The sequence below is a fragment of the Medicago sativa genome, chromosome 4 (genome assembly GCF_051527215.1).
Source record: "Medicago sativa cultivar Bolivia chromosome 4, Bolivia_mono, whole genome shotgun sequence".
Classification (NCBI taxonomy): Eukaryota; Viridiplantae; Streptophyta; class Magnoliopsida; order Fabales; family Fabaceae; genus Medicago; species Medicago sativa.
This window is the reverse complement of record NC_140752.1, coordinates 81157997-81175755: the sequence shown is the minus strand read 5'-3', so window position 1 is coordinate 81175755 and position 17759 is coordinate 81157997. Positions and strand designations below refer to the sequence as shown.

The 17759-nt window shown below is 32.2% G+C and overlaps 1 pseudogene; it reads left to right on the top strand.

Annotated features, from left to right (window-relative positions):
• The first annotated feature begins 298 nt into the window (after positions 1-298).
• On the top strand, positions 299-1070 carry LOC146932547 (pathogenesis-related protein 1B-like; annotated as a pseudogene).
• The last annotated feature ends 16689 nt before the right edge of the window (positions 1071-17759 follow it).

Sequence of the window (17759 nt, the reverse complement as noted above, 5' to 3'; positions counted from 1 at the left end):
CGGTTTTCTACAGTGCAGTAGTTAACCGCACAGTTGTAGCTGGGCTTGTTTTATCCTGGAGCGGCGTGGTTGATAGTCTACCTTGCACAATTTTGGGTAGTGTCACGAAACGTCTTAAAGAGAGCGACCTGGTCGTGACTCAACCTAGTAACAACTTCGGTAGATAATAGAATTTGGAAATCCAAATACAACAGTTTGGAAATCCAAAAACAACAAGTACCCTCTCTTTCACCAAAAATAGTAAGACCCGGATTATGAACTTAATAAATTTAAATTAAAAATACGCAAACACACCCCTATAAATAATCTCATCCATGCAATGCAAGAAGAACCATCATTAACACAACTTCTCAACTCTCATCTAAGATACAAAACATAACTAACAATGAGTTTCAACCACACATTTTCACTTTTTAGCCTCTTCTTGACCATTTTATCCCTTTGGTTTTCATTCTCCAATGCACAAAATTTACCTCAAGATTTTCTGGATGCCCACAACACAGCTCGTGCACAAGTTGGCGTTGCAAACATTACTTGGGACAACACAGTTGCTACCTATGCTTTGAACTATGCAAATTCAAGGAAAAGTGATTGCAATATGGTTCCCTCAAATGGACCTTAGGGTGAGAATCTTGGCAAAGGCTCAAGTGGTACATTCACTGGAGTTACTGCGGTAAATATGTGGGTTAATGAAAAACAATACTATGATTATAACACTAATTCATGCATCAATGGAGGACAATGCTTGCATTATACTCAAGTTGTGTGGCGTAACTCTGTCCGTTTAGGGTGTGCTAGGGTACAATGTACCAATGGATGGTGGTTTGTCACTTGCAACTATGATCCTCCGGGCAATTATGTTGGTCTAACACCCTATTAATAACATTATACAGAGCTAAAAGGGTCTTAGCGATATATATATATTTTGCTAAGTCTATACTGTATCATGGCATGGCATGATAATGTCATGCAACAAAATAAAATAATATTTCAGTGTTGTTTTTGGTAAGTTTTTTATTTAATCTCTGAATGTGTTCTTCGTTGACATATCAGTTTTTATGCTACGTATTTGTCTACTTTAGTTTCTCTCATCTGTTTATTGTTATATACTATAAATGCTCCATTATGGGTCATATTTTCATTGACGAGTAAACTATTTTTCTACCATCGTTAATTTCACACACACAATTGGTAGATTTTATTTTCCTACCATCGTTAATTCCACACACACACAATAAGTGTTTTTTTTTTTTTTTTGTCTTAACCATCATTTCTACGATAAATTGAGTGACAAGTAAAGTTGGAAAAAATATTATATTAAACAAAATTCGAACTGAATACTCTCAATGGTCACTTGAATTGAACTAAAACTAAACTAGCTTCCTGGTTCCAGACAATTGGTTTGTTACTTTACTATCATTTCTACGTTAATGTTGTGCTTATTTGGTTTTGAGGTGATAAAATTTGATTTTGAATTAGTTGATGAATTAATTGAAATTGATTTTGGCTAGATTGAATATAAAATAATTTATGTTGAATACATTGATGGAAAAGTTATTTGAATAATAAATTTAGGCTAGTTTTAACAAGTTTTAATCAATTTTAAAGTTAAAATCAATTGTACTTGGTAGCATCTAAACATGTCAAAATTAATTTTACTCCTTTAAAATAAATTTTGTCTTCTCTAAAAATGAATCCAAAGATACGCTTACTACCCTTTAACTAGTAAACCCCTCATCTTGTTTGTTTATATATCGAATGATAAGCTGGTTCTCCTTCAATTGTGATCTAGATATGAACAAGATCCCGTTTGGATTAGACTTATTTTGAACTTATGCAAAACAACTAATAAATAAATAAGCTTTTATGTATTATTCATAAGTTTGTAAATGTAGTTTATAAACAAACAGGTTTTGAAGATAAAATTTTCGTTAGTGAAAACTTATAAATTAACAAAAAAAAACTTATTTATTTGCATAAGTTGTTTTGCATAAGCTCAAAATAAGTCAAATCTAAACGAGCCCTAAGTATCAAATAGTATTTAATGCGTATAAAATTTGATAAAAATATCCAAGTTATGTTAACATTCATGTGATTAAAATGAAGTTCCTTTATTTGTGAGGATGAATGAAGTTTTAGGAATAAGTATATGTAATAAATGAAATTATTAATAAAAGTATGTAATAAAATTAATAAATAAATAATAGTCACTTGAAGATAAATAAAAACAAAAGTTTAAATGTACTTTTTTGTCTTCCTATCTAAAACAAAACTTATCCAAGAGCACTTGGATGAGATGATAAGGAGTCTCTTCCAACTTAACCAGATATCTTTCAGAGAGAATTTTGTCAAAAGAAGGAAAAAAAAAATATGTTTGAAAGTTAAATAAAAACTTGAATTCATAATTTTAAACAACATTAAAATTTAGGTTTAATTGAAGTTGATCATTTTAAATAATTAATATTTTTTTTAGTTAAAAGTTTTTTTTAGTCATAAAAAAAGGTAAAAATAATAATTTTGATACTCTTAAAAAAATGGTGTCTTGGATATGACTACCCCTCCCCCATGTTAAGTGTCACCCGTAGCAGTAGGATCGTAAAAAGTAGGGTGATTAACATTAAAAATGAAGACTCTCGAGAAGTAATGTACCTCTAAAGTCGCAATACTTTAAAATTGATGAAGTACTACTATCTGATACAGTAATGATAACTAGACACAAAATATGTGACACAAATACAACACCATGGGCAGTTTTGACATTTCAACCACTAGCCCCTTGGGTTGCTCACACACCCCTCAAATATCCTTAAAAGTTTTTATTGGTTTGTAACTTCCGATTAGTTTTAGAATATTGCAACTATCAATGTTGGATTTTTCAATATTTTATTTCAGAAATGATAAACAAACACACAAATTATGACAAAAATACAACATCAGTGACATTTTTGTAATTTCGATTAAAATGCAAGGACAAAATTATAATTTCAACATATCTCTCTCGTGCTCTTTCTAATATTGTCATTTATAATCCTCTGGTCCTCTAAAGTGTAAATGAAATATGATAATGTTTTCTAACTCGTTCCACAAGAAAAATGAAACAGTGGCTTTGCCTTTGAGATTAACTTCTTTTTACCGGAAAAAAAAAAAATTCATTCAAATCCTGAAAGAACCATTACACCAAATTTAATGTGTAGTGCAAGGGCATTCCCCATTCTCGTGAAGGACTTAAAATTTAAAGATAAACCAACTACACTAGAAATCATATAATGAGTATAGAGCTTAGGGGCATCAGGCCAATTTTTGTATCCTAGCATCCATGAAATCAATCGCTTCCTCAATCGGTCTTGGATATTGAAGAGATGAGATGCCACAGTCTTAAAACTTATCCACTTATGACAAATTGCATTTGATGCAGACACGGTTTGACTTTTAATTGTCTCGTAAAAATCCATCTTAAACCTTCGATCAGGAACTAATTGATTGTTGGAGAGTAACAGAAAAGAAGGATATTCAGCCACAAGATTCTCTTAACACACAATGGTTTGTCAGAGTGTTTATTTTATGGGCATTTCCACGAAAAGCTCAAAAGCGTCCTTCACCAAATGAGAGAAAAACACCAACAGATGCAATAAATCTCAAAACGAGGAAAGATGAAGTAATCAAAACACAACGAAAACACCAACAGATGCAATAAATCTCAAAACGAGGAAAGATGAAGTAATCAAAACACAACGTTGCCAAGGTGGTTTCCGAGGGGGCGCTCCGATGTTCTATCAGCAATTGAGATGGCAGCCATATGATTAAGCGGAGAAGTCTTTAGAACGATACAACTAAGCAGTGGTGAAAGATTTTTGGGGTCGAAAGCGATTTAAGTGAGAATCCGATTTTGGGTGGAAGTGGTTTAGGGCCAAAAAGTAATTTGGGGTTCAAAGCATCGATTGAAATAGTGAAGACATAGTTTAGAAAACCGGACCGGATCGGTCGGTCGGACCGGTCCAACCATGAACCGGTGTGGTAGCCGGTTCGAATTGATTAATGGATCGGTTATGTTGTCAAACCGGTGGAAACCGGCCAAACCTGCTAAAAACCGGTGACTCGACGGTTTTTTGCAAACCGGCCGAGTCAATGCTCACGTTGACCGAGCTTCAAAGCTTTTTTCAAAAAATTGGCATGGCAGGTACTCGAACCCACAATCAACAAAAAAAATTGGCATGGCAGGGACTCGAACCCACAATCAACAACTAAGGCAGAATAAGCATTAACTAATGCACTAAATGCTTCTTTGTGATTGGTTTTACTTTTCAAAAATTAGTATGTGGCCCGTGCCAAGCACGGGTAATTATTGTTATTTGCAATTCTTATTCTTTTCTAAAATTAATTAAAATTAACTATTGTAATAAAATTTTAAAATAAAAATACAATGTATTTTGTGAAGTATTTAAACAATGGAAAATATTTCAGGGTTATCTGGCCATATTGATAGTGAAATTGTGTGTGAAATCAATCAAACTCAAATATTGTTTCAAAAACAAAACAGGGTCGTGTATTCGACCCAAATATAATTGAACGAAGTTTGTGTTAATTGTTTAAAATTGAAGGTATGGATATGTAACAAAATAATAATTTGGATTGTTTTATGATATTAGGTAACTTGAGAATTGTGGGTAAATACATGCAAGTATGTTGCATAATTGTATATCATGTATGAAATTGATAATGAATACACATTTGAGTGCATGTTGTAGAACTTGCATCTGGACGTACAATAAAATATCTAATAAAGTTCTTGGGTCAAATCATTGACTATTAACCTTGTATAACCTAATTGTCTGATCAATATTTTTCATCAACATTGCAAGTCATCATTTTTCAGCCTCACCTTGTGGTTTGGAATACACGGGCCATTTATGTCATTTAAAAAATTATTAGGATAGACATCATTTTCTAAGCCTCAACTTGTGGTTTGGAATACCTGGACACTTTATCCCTTTCAAAAACTAATTAGCATAAGAGAAATGATATTTGTACAACCATTTTCTAACAACTTTTTGACAACTTTCTCTATCATACTCACATTATGCTTTTATTCTCTCTCTTCCTTTTTCTCTCTCTATTGTTTTTGACCAATCATTGTAGAGAAAAACAAAGTTGTCATGAAAGTTGTAAGAAAGAGATGTACAAATATCACTTCTCTTAGCATAAAGCATCCTTTTTTAAGCGTTGTCGTGTGGTTTGATATACATAAACCATTGTTTTCTTTGATTTACAAACAACAGTCGAACCGAAATATTCTTTATCAATCTCTAGGATTAATTTTTTAGGAATTATTCAAGATTGTGTTGGTTTAAAAAATGGTTGAAAATTTTATTATTAAATAAATAATTGTACCAATAAAAAATGTATGATGTAGGAAAAACAACAAACCATATTACCCGTATGCGGCATTATCATTATCACCATGCCAAGACAAAACAATAGCCGAATTACATTAGAATTTGGAGATTTAAGAAAATGATTATAGGTGGTCAAAAGTACAACATTGAATAGAGAGAAAAGAAGATATCTAACCAAATCCATCATATCTATATTCGTAGGTACGATCTGAAGATGAGAAAAACACAAGAAGGGGGGTTGAATTGTGTTTTGAAAAATTCTTCGTTTCTCTAAAAACTGAACACACTGATCAGAAGCTAAGTGAAACAGCTTCTAAAGACACAAAGCAATTATACTGGTTCCTTCCTGATGAAGTTGTTTTTAACATCAAACAAGATAAGTATTTGTATCGTCTCCACAGGGATTAGTGCGATATCAAGGATAGTTCAACGTCAATTATCATTCTAAGTAAAAAGGGTGGTTGTTTGGTTGTTTCATTTACAACTAGGCTAACTAATATGCAAAAGTAAAAAGATGAGATTATAAGGTTTGAAACTTGTTAAGACTAGAGTTCCTTAACCAAGCATCACACATAACCAAATGATCCATACGAATTCTAGCTATATAACCAACATTATCACAATCACTTCGGTTATCGTTTAAACATTCGTGTTCAAATCCCTTAAACGATAACAAAGTCGATTGGATCACTCAATCGACCGTGTCCAGCCTGACTAAGTGTCCAAAAGCATTAAGTTCATGATTAAAGGTGACTATCAAAGATCTACAAACTTGTCAAGAGTGATATAACCTATGATAGATTGTCATTCTAGCTCTACAATACCCTTCGTGTCCAAAGCGATATCATCATTTCTAAGTTATCTTTCAAACATTCGTGCCCTAACCATTCAAAAGATAACATAATCGATCGTGTCATAAAACGATATAGTTATTTCTAACGCATCTTTTAAACATTAGTGACCAAATCATTTAAAAGATAACAAAGTCGATCGGATAACTTAATCGACCGTGTCCAGCCTGATTAAGTATCCAAAAGCATTAACAACAAGAATAACAACTATATTGAATATAAATTGCTAGAAACATATTTTGCAAGATCAAAAGATTACATGTTTAGCAAGGATCAAGTACCTCTCATCCCAACAAAGGGTATTTAGCTACACATCATCATGGAAGCCTTGCAAGGATGGATTGAAAAGGAAGGATTCATTCACCTTGTGATGTCTCAACAAAGGAAGAAAGATCCAACTTCCAAAATCACTCTCACTCTATATGATCTACCCTATTTTATCTCTCTAAGAATCTATAAAATATCTAATGGAATAATTTATATCTAATTTATTATCCAAAGAGAGGTAAAAGTTCTATTTAAATGGGCTGAGTTTTTACACCTACGCTAATAGCGAAATATACGCTATTAGCGAAGTAGGTCGGCCTAAGCTGTGGCCAATGAAATTGTGCCACGTTGGTCCTTTTGTCCTGCTTCGCCCAAATCGCGCTAATAGCGTAGTCCCCTGGAGCATTTACGCTAATAGCGTAGATCACGCTAATAGCGTGTTTCTTGACAACCAGCTCCTGCTTCGCTCCAGGTACGCTATTAGCGTAGTTGTCTGGAGCTCTTACGCTAATAGCGTAGATGTCGCTAATAGCGACTTTCTTCCAAACCACGCCCCAGATACGCTAATAGCGTATCTCTCTGTACAGTTTTCTGCCATTTTGCACTTTTTCATGATTTTTGGTCTTTGCTCAGTGTCTTGGGGTAAATTCCTGCATAAAAGGATAGAGTACGATATATAAAGCGTAATAAGGCATTTAACGCTAATTTTTCGGCTTTTCCTTCAATAACTTGCAAAACAAGTAACAAAAAGTGCTTAAAATATAACATGAAATTAACACTTTTTAGCACTTATCAAACTCTCCCCAACTTAACTCTTTGTTTGTCCTCAAACAAAAGATTGAAAATCAAACAAGTTAATAAGCCAAGACACAAGTACAAAAGGCTTTGAAAACTTTTTCAGATGAATGATTTAAAAGTGAATGCACGGGCAAGTCTAAGTTTCCAACTAATCTAAAATTCTACTACCAACATGGGATGAGTCCTAAGTACAAAGTTCATGTCAAATATTTCAAGACAATAATACACTTATTTACGAACCACACCTAACACACTTCTTTGAAAGTAGATAAACACTTGAAAACATATAAATGAGGGTTATGAACACACATCCGGCAATCAAGTTAACATTCCAATCAAGTTATGTGTCCATCCAAATATCATTTCAAAAGGCATAAAAACATGGATCAAAAGGTCTTTAAGGGTTATAACTTGGCTTGGCTACAAAAGAAATGTCATATGTGGGGCAATTGAAATCAAAAAGCCTAACAAAGAGGAACATTCCTTGTATCAACCATTAAAATTCACAATCTTCCCTACCAATCATTATAAACCTTTGGTGTTTACAAATGATACACTTTGATCTTGACAACTTATTCTATTTTTGGATTTTTCTTTCTTTTTCTCTTTTTCTTTTTCTTTTCATGTACACATTGTTTTCTTTTCTTTTTGTATTTACAACACCATGTTGTCTTGATCAAAGATAAAATTACACCATTGTACTTGACAAAAGATTTACATCTACATTCTCTCCCCAACTTGAATCAAAATACACTCTATTTGAATGTTCCCTTACTCTAAGGCAAAAGAGACAAATAAACATTGAAGTTTTAGGGTTCAACAATTAAAAACATATCAGAGTCTTAAAGTGCGTCAAGAATGAACTGGATATTGAAAAGTTAAATTCATCAAGCATTGTGCTTATGAATTGACAGTTCATAATTGAGGACTCTGATTCATTTGGCTCAAATGGGTTAGCAAATACTCGCTCTTCTCACAAGGTAGGCTATTTGTGGTCAAGTATGTTTCACTCATTAACAAAAATGTGCCTTGATCACTTCCATGCCTTCACATAATTTAAAACAATTATTGGATTTAAAATAACACAATCGAGTTAAACAATGAAAGCCAATCTCCTTGCATATGTACAAACACTTGAGGTTTCCTCACTTTTAGCTAGTACTGAGTGGTTCACAAACAAACACATTATTGCGAAGAACTAAATGACATCAAATTTACACAAAGTACTCGTTCCATATTTGAGTAAAAACCTAGAAAAACTGGAAACTTGTACCTTGGCTTTGCGCTTTTGATCACAACTATGAATCATTATCAATCATCTGAGATTTGAAATTTAAGCAAGAGTGATACAAAAGAAACTTCCACAATTAAAACAAAATGAAGTACCTAATCAACCAAAAGTGCTAACAAAATTATTATGCATTAAAACAATAAATGGACTTGCAAAGTTGGGTTGCCTCCCAACAAGCGCTTGTTTAACGTCGTTAGCTCGACGCCTTTTTCGTTAGGGTGGCCAAAATGAGACGGACAACACATCATCTTTTGAAACCCTACGCTTTGGGAGGAATTCCATGAACTTTAGGTACAGCTGATGTGGAGTCCATGTCCTCCTTAACATTGGTTTATTGAACAAGGCACTAATTTCATCAATGACCCGATCGATTTCTACCTTGTTCACTTTCTTCCCCCTTGCTTCCATTAAGTCTTCCTTGCATAGTAACCGTTCCTTTTTCTCTACCACCTCTATCACTTCTCCATCATCAACAATTTTGGCCTCCTCAGAATCTGACCGTTCTTGAGGAAGTTCTATTTCAAGTGGTGGCTCTATTTCTTTCATTATATCTTCCTCAAGTTCAACAACACCTTCTCTAACAATCTCTCCATCATGAGTGGATTGAATGTTGGATTGGTTCTCCATGATTTGTGCTTGCATCATCTCCAACTGTAATGATAAATTCTTCAATCTCCGGTTGGTATTTTGCGTGTTTATCATGGATTGTTGCATGAAGATGTTCAAAGTATTTTCTATCACCGAATATCTCTCATCTTCATAAGAATGATACTGTTGATAGGATTCATACTCGGATGGAGTATAGAAGTTGCTATAACCATGATCAGCCATGATTTTTTTCTAGGTGATGATCCTGAAACGGAAATAACTAACAAGAAACTTTTCTTTGTTTATCAAAGAGGGGTTAGTACAAACAACTATCAAGTAAAGAAAATATTTACGGAATATGTACGAATACTTAAAATGATAAATCAATCGTTCTATCTATGATATCTAAACACCAATCCCCGGCAACGGCGCCATTTTGATGAAGTTGTTTTTAACATCAAACAAGATAAGTATTTGTATCGTCTCCACAGGGATTAGTGCGATATCAAGGATAGTTCAACGTCAATTATCATTCTAAGTAAAAAGGGTGGTTGTTTGGTTGTTTCATTTACAACTAGGCTAACTAATATGCAAAAGTAAAAAGATGAGATTATAAGGTTTGAAACTTGTTAAGACTAGAGTTCCTTAACCAAGCATCACACATAACCAAATGATCCATACGAATTCTAGCTATATAACCAACATTATCACAATCACTTCGGTTATCGTTTAAACATTCGTGTTCAAATCCCTTAAACGATAACAAAGTCGATTGGATCACTCAATCGACCGTGTCCAGCCTGACTAAGTGTCCAAAAGCATTAAGTTCATGATTAAAGGTGACTATCAAAGATCTACAAACTTGTCAAGAGTGATATAACCTATGATAGATTGTCATTCTAGCTCTACAATACCCTTCGTGTCCAAAGCGATATCATCATTTCTAAGTTATCTTTCAAACATTCGTGCCCTAACCATTCAAAAGATAACATAATCGATCGTGTCATAAAACGATATAGTTATTTCTAACGCATCTTTTAAACATTAGTGACCAAATCATTTAAAAGATAACAAAGTCGATCGGATAACTTAATCGACCGTGTCCAGCCTGATTAAGTATCCAAAAGCATTAACAACAAGAATAACAACTATATTGAATATAAATTGCTAGAAACATATTTTGCAAGATCAAAAGATTACATGTTTAGCAAGGATCAAGTACCTCTCATCCCAACAAAGGGTATTTAGCTACACATCATCATGGAAGCCTTGCAAGGATGGATTGAAAAGGAAGGATTCATTCACCTTGTGATGTCTCAACAAAGGAAGAAAGATCCAACTTCCAAAATCACTCTCACTCTATATGATCTACCCTATTTTATCTCTCTAAGAATCTATAAAATATCTAATGGAATAATTTATATCTAATTTATTATCCAAAGAGAGGTAAAAGTTCTATTTAAATGGGCTGAGTTTTTACACCTACGCTAATAGCGAAATATACGCTATTAGCGAAGTAGGTCGGCCTAAGCTGTGGCCAATGAAATTGTGCCACGTTGGTCCTTTTGCCCTGCTTCGCCCAAATCGCGCTAATAGCGTAGTCCCCTGGAGCATTTACACTAATAGCGTAGATCACGCTAATAACGTGTTTCTTGACAACCAGCTCCTGCTTCGCTCCAGGTACGCTATTAGCGTAGTTGTCTGGAGCTCTTACGCTAATAGCGTAGATGTCGCTAATAGCGACTTTCTTCCAAACCACGCCCCAGATACGCTAATAGCGTATCTCTCTGTACAGTTTTCTGCCATTTTGCACTTTTTCATGATTTTTGGTCTTTGCTCAGTGTCTTGGGGTAAATTCCTGCATAAAAGGATAGAGTACGATATATAAAGCGTAATAAGGCATTTAACGCTAATTTTTCGGCTTTTCCTTCAATAACTTGCAAAACAAGTAACAAAAAGTGCTTAAAATATAACATGAAATTAACACTTTTTAGCACTTATCACTTCCACAATCCGAAAGTAGTCCAGTCCCCCTTGCACTTCCAAGGAGATTTCACTAGAATGTAATATCTGATTACAATTGCTCAAGCACACCTGCAAGAAACTTCCTTTGCTCAAGCACACTTTGCAAGAGTCTTCCTATGCTCAAGAACACAATCAAGAGACTTCCCTGCTCAAGCACAACTGCAAGAGACTTCTAACTAAACAAAATTACAAATAAAATTGTTTAAGGTTGAACACTTGATATACAATCAGAGGTGTTCACAATACAGGTCAGATACAGACTCAATAACTTAAGAATTTCTAAAATGAAACTTTGAGACACAGAAATTCTAAGTGAATGCAGAACAATTTCAGCAGAGGTTTGGCACTTGTAAAAATGTTGTGAGTCTTTCGTTCAGCATTACCAAATCTCTAAGTCTTCACTCCTTTATATAGAGGTGTGAAAGAGACGTTGTGAAATTGCCAGCACATCAAAGAGTCGTTGTTGAAGCTTGATCTTTCACCAATAATCTTTTGCCCGATTTGGTTATTGTCCTATGAAGAACAAATTTGAAATCCATTCCTAATCCAAAGGAACATCTTTGCAGGCGAAGCCGTATTCTGGAGTTGCTTTCTTGTCTTGTAGCGTGGACACAAAACAGAGTAGTGGAGAAGGTGGTTGTACAGTTCGTACAATAGTACAATATCAACGCTTTCGTCCAAAATTCCAAGCACATGCCTTCAAACACCTTTGAAATGACCGTTGCAAAATTCCACTAATCTTTTGTTGTCCTTTGATGAATTTCGATCCATGACATAGCTCTTGAATCCTTGAATTTCTCAAATTCAGTTGATCTTCAGCTTCTGGTGAAATGGCTTCTGATGAGGCAGCTTCTGATAATGTAGCTTCTGATGATGACGTGGCGCTTCTGGACCTCTTGTCTTCAGGATCACTAATCTTCAGAAGCACTATTTCGTCAGGAGCGCTTTTACTCTTCAGAAGCATTTTACTCTCTTCAGGAGCAGCTTGACTTCAGGAGCGCTTTTTCTCTTCAGGAGCATATTGCCTTCAGGAGCGTCTAAGCTTCACTTTTGTTGATTCCTTTTGCTCTTTATTTGCTCATTCAGAACCTCTTAATGATGTAACTTTTTAATTATGGTCCTGTACACTTGAACAAATATTAGCTAGTCCAATTTACAATTTTTAATACCTTGTTATCATCAAAACTCTTTAAGGTTCATTGTTAAACATATTTTGTTCCAACACAATCTTCTAGTGAATGTTACTTGCACAAAATGTTATAGTGAAGGTTACTTGTAACATTCATAATGGTAGTAAACTAAAGAGTCTTTAAATCATGTACACATCACTTATTTATAATCTTTTTATGAAAGTACCGAATAAGGAATCAATGACTCCAATGGTAGTAAACTAAAAAGAGTCCTTAAATTGGTCCCACTAATATGTATTTTAATGCCTATTCCCACGCATTAATGTTATTTTTGTATTTTAATATGTGTGTTTAGAAAATAAATTGTAAGAAATTGAAAAGAGTCCAAATAACATGAATTTGAGATGGTGGAACCAACCCTTAAAATATTTTTAATCTCATATAACATCACATAACACGGCCCTTAAATTGTGATAGGGTATACATGGGCGGAGGGTATTGTCACGTTTGGGTGGCCTTGGCTACTCAATTTTCTTTAGTTTATTTACTTTTTTTATAAGTTAGTGTATTTTTATATTTAGCTACACAAACAATGCAACTTTAGTTACCCCAAATAGTTTGTTTGTGAAAAGTAGTAGTAGATATATGAAAGACAAAATTATCATTTGATATTTAAATTTATTTTGATTGTTTTGACACTTTCAATCTCTGTAGTAACTACACACATATTTTGGTCAACAACGAAAAATGTAAAGAGAAAATTCGCAAAAATAGTTTTTTTTTTATTTCTATATATTTGTTCCCCTCGTAAAATTTTGGCTAGATTTGTCATTGACAGTATAGCGAATAACATGATAGCCATTTTTGCAAAGATTAAAAACAGAGTACAAAGTAAACATTAATAATCAAAAATAGAAAAATACATAAAAAAAAAGAGGCCTTCATACCTAATAATTAAAGATTCTAGAAAGCAATACAATTTAGAACTTAAAAAGGGTTCGAATTGACATGTATATCCTTAAAAAAAGACCATGGTTTTAAGAAAAATGATTTGAGAAATTTTGCCATGAAACCCTATTGTCATATGCGATAGCCGTTTGGGGCAGCAAATGGCACCCTCAAATACCACTATTATTGACGGCAGATTGTAGGCCAAAAGCATCGCGCCTGAACCCTGCCAGAACTACGTTGTTCTATTGAAGTGACGCTAATGACGACATTGCTCCCATGAACTCCTTGTATTTGCCCTTCACTTACTTTAACATGTAGTTCATTTAGCAGTGCAAATATATTGGTACACTAACATGTATGTCAGTCCAATATTTAACTCACCATTTAGGCCATAAAAAGTAAAGCTTGTCCAACTCAATTGGAAATTTCAAGGATAAACTATTGACAAAAATGTAAAATTTCTCATCAGTCATTGGCTTGATTCAAATATGACTCACTTTTCTGATTTGTAAAATAAAATATATGTCATTTGTTGTACCCCAAAAAAAGTACATGACATATGAACTCCTAACATCTTATTTTTAGTATAAACTTGCTTTTATGAAACAAATATATTTAAATATGTTGTATTCTTTAATTGTACCCTTAGATGGATGCTTACTTAATCAATTAGTTATTGTACATAAATTTTAAGTAGTATATGCAAATGAATTTTGATAAGTCTATAATAACATAAGAACCTATTATAACCTTGAATAACCCTTAAAAAAACATATAACCATGAGAAATAAAAGCAATACAAATATTGTAAAGCAAAAGAGGAATTTCCGATTATTCTGAAGAAAAAAATATTAAATCTATCCAATTGTCCATTGTTACCCTTGTAACCTAAGGTTCATGATGTACTTGAGTTGATGAAGAGAACAAAGTAATGTCAATGAGTCACAACTTAAGGGACTATCTATGGTCTTATACCAATGTTTTTGTCAACTATTGAGCATACTCTTTAGAAATGTATTGTGTATGCGGATGTTCCTGCTAAGATAGAGTGCAATCCAACTATCCTTTTGTAAAGTTATCTAAACCTCAAATTGATTTGTATAGTCTGCTCCTTGCTTATGCATGAGGTGTAGCATTTGTTAGGGAGTAGCCCCCTTTTGTTTTTGTTTTTTTCTCTATTGTAACAAAAAAAAAAAAAACATTCCAAAATCAAAGTCAATTAGAATAGATGAGGCTCTGAAATGGAGGAACATGTTTAATACTTTATTGTTTATATACATTTTAAAATTTTGAAAATTTATATTCATATGTTGATAAGAATGAATGTCACATGAACAACAACTGAAATAGAAACTTGTTTTTTTTTTTTGTACAAAAAATAGAAACTTGTTATTAATATTTAATTATGCAATGATTAAATTTCATTTTCATTTTATGGTACCATTAATGCATCATACCAGAATAAAAGCATATAGAATTCAAAATGCTAAATGTGTGATTACATGACGAAATTGTATATTTTGTTTTATAACAACATTAATTGATAAATGCACCACAATCATTCATAATTATTAGTAAAACACAGTAGTAATTAAATTAAATATAAATTAAATAATTGAAGATAATCATAAAAAAATTCTATTTTTTTGTTTTGCTTTTAGCCTAGTGGTTAACATCACGTAATTAACCGGGAAGAGAAATAAGTGTGGTTGGTACAAACCAACACACTCACACTAATGTCCCAAAAATGTTGTTAAAGGAGTATTAAATATTCAAATTAATTTCAATACCATTTGTGTGGATTAAATTTCATAATAAAAAATAAAATAACAAATAGTAATTCATTAATTAATCACTTGCACATTTTGATTTAGCAATATTTATGTCAAGGAAGTCATTTTAAATTATTTAATTTCCATGTGAAAAATTCAAAAAACAATGCAAAATTCTCTAAGTTAAAAATTATTTCATTTTTTTAGGTATACTTTTATTGACAATGACAAATAATTTTTTAAAATTGATTTCTTTTTTTTTGACAAAAAAATTGATTTCTTTTAACACTTAATCTTCTTTCCTAAAAAATTAAACCTTTAACAATTAATTTGTTTCTTTCCTACTTCTCGATTGTTTCTTTTTATTGTTCTTAAATGTAATTCATAAAACAAAGTCATAAGTGAATTTAAATAGTGTCAAGTGTATTTTTATGTCTTACTGTATAAAAAAAGTGAATGTTCACCAAAAAAATATATGAGAAGTTCTTGAATTACTCTTTTTGATACAATCTTCAACTTATTGGATGAAAATGTGTCTAGCATAAAATGGTGGGACTCATATTCATTTCACTCATTTAGAGAGTTGTCTAAGAACAATTATACCTACATTATAAGTTGCAATGAAAAATCTTAATTCTATCATTGCATCAAATTACATTCCAGTTCAAACATGATAATCATTATTTCTCAAGTTTTAACGGCAAAAACTATTAGGTAGATTAAAGAACACAAATTCAACAAAAAAAAAATGTTTGACCTATTAAAAATTCCTAATTGATAAATTTGCATTATATTTATTGCATTAAAAGACAATGAATTAATACTATTTCGGTTTTTTCATTTTCAACGTTTACAGTTGTAATCTGGGAGTGATAAAATTGAAAGTTCGGAACAAAAAAATAATAATTTCATATCATTGGTTTTATGACATCAATTTAACCTTGTGAAAGCTGCCATCAAGTTGAGAAAATTGAGGATCAGGGAAGTGCTGCCATAAAATCGTAGATCAAATTAAATATTATCGAGGATCTTTCTCTACTTCTAAGGAGTGACATTATTAAGGGATTCGTAGATCACTCTTCTCTACTTCTATCTGATTTTGAATTTTGAACATGGACCTTGTCCTGTAATATGTGTCACTATATTGGAATTAGATAGATATAAATGTTTGATGAAAATATTTTTGAAGCATAAATCTTAACATGTGTCAGAACTAAAAATTCAGATTATACTCATGCCTAGTGATCCAGTATGAACCATTATTTGAAGAAATCACATAGTTAGATATTGAGTACACATTACTCTCTTCAGTGTTTCTCTCAAAAAAAAAAAAAAAAAACTCTCTTTAGTGTGTTTATCAAACTTATATATGAAAGTACAACGCACAATAATGTGAAATTTGTTGCCCTGGAAAATGTGACAAACACTTCAAGGGTTCAATCCAAAAATCAATACATGTTTTTTTTTTTTTTGAAGTAAAAAAATCAATACATGTTGTCCTGTAATATATATCACTAACATTCACCTAAAATTTAATACATATATGGTTCAATCCATGGTGATTACATCCAAAGAAAAAGGGTGGTTGTCGCAAAGCACAACTCGGACAAATCCCACAAATAATGAAAACAAAAACATCGTGAAAAAAAATATCAACAATATGTGTACAAAAAATATGAAACAACAACATCCCTCGTTAGTTTGGTTAATTTCATAGATGAATTTGATTTGAGGAGGTATATTTAGCTGATTTAGAAAAAAAGATAAAAAAAAAATATGCAGAAAAAAAAAAGAGATTAAAGGGTCTGTGAAATGACATTAAAATTGTGCACAAAACTATCAACAATACATGCTTTATATAGCCAAAAATTTTGTATGTTTAAAATGCATTTGGGGTTGAAAATTATGGTCTTGAAGGGGGACCGAGCAATTTCAAATTGAGTAATTCGAAATTGTCAACTCTTACTCCTTCCGGTCACATTTATAAGCAAAAAATAAATATTTAGGTACATTGAATAATTAATGTATCTAATCTATAGATGTGACTAGATACATTAATTATTCAATGTACCTAAAAAATCATTTTATGCTTATAAATGTGACCGGAGGGAGTACATGTTTTAAGGCTCGAATTCAAAACACTTTCCTTAATTATGGTTTAGTTGATATCACGCATTGAATGCAATCATGTAAGGAGGGAGTTTCCAAAATCATGTATTGTTACCGTGTGTTGACAATTGATATTGACCAAAAATTGAATATGCGCATTAATGATAATCAGGCTATAACAATGCCACGTGTACTATTGAATAGAAGAGGTTTGAATTGTTTATATTGTAGATTGTAGATGATATATAAAAATTCAAGTGCAGAATTAAATCTTCACTCAGAATCCATTGTTCACGTATGCTTTTTTTTTTTTTTTTTGGTACACTATCACTTATTATTTTTTTGAAGCAGGTATAGTCGTCATGTATGCTTCAATTTTTTTTTGACTAACTTGGTTAAAAAAAAAAGTTGTATTTTATTTTATTTTATGTTTTTGATAAAAAAAAAGTTGTAATTTTTAATATTTATGTTTTTTAAGGGAAAAATATTAAAAATTTATTTAAATATGGTATTTTTTGTGCAAGTATAAAATGCACATATTATGGTTAATTTTGAGGAGTTTTGACAAGGTTTTATGAGATTTT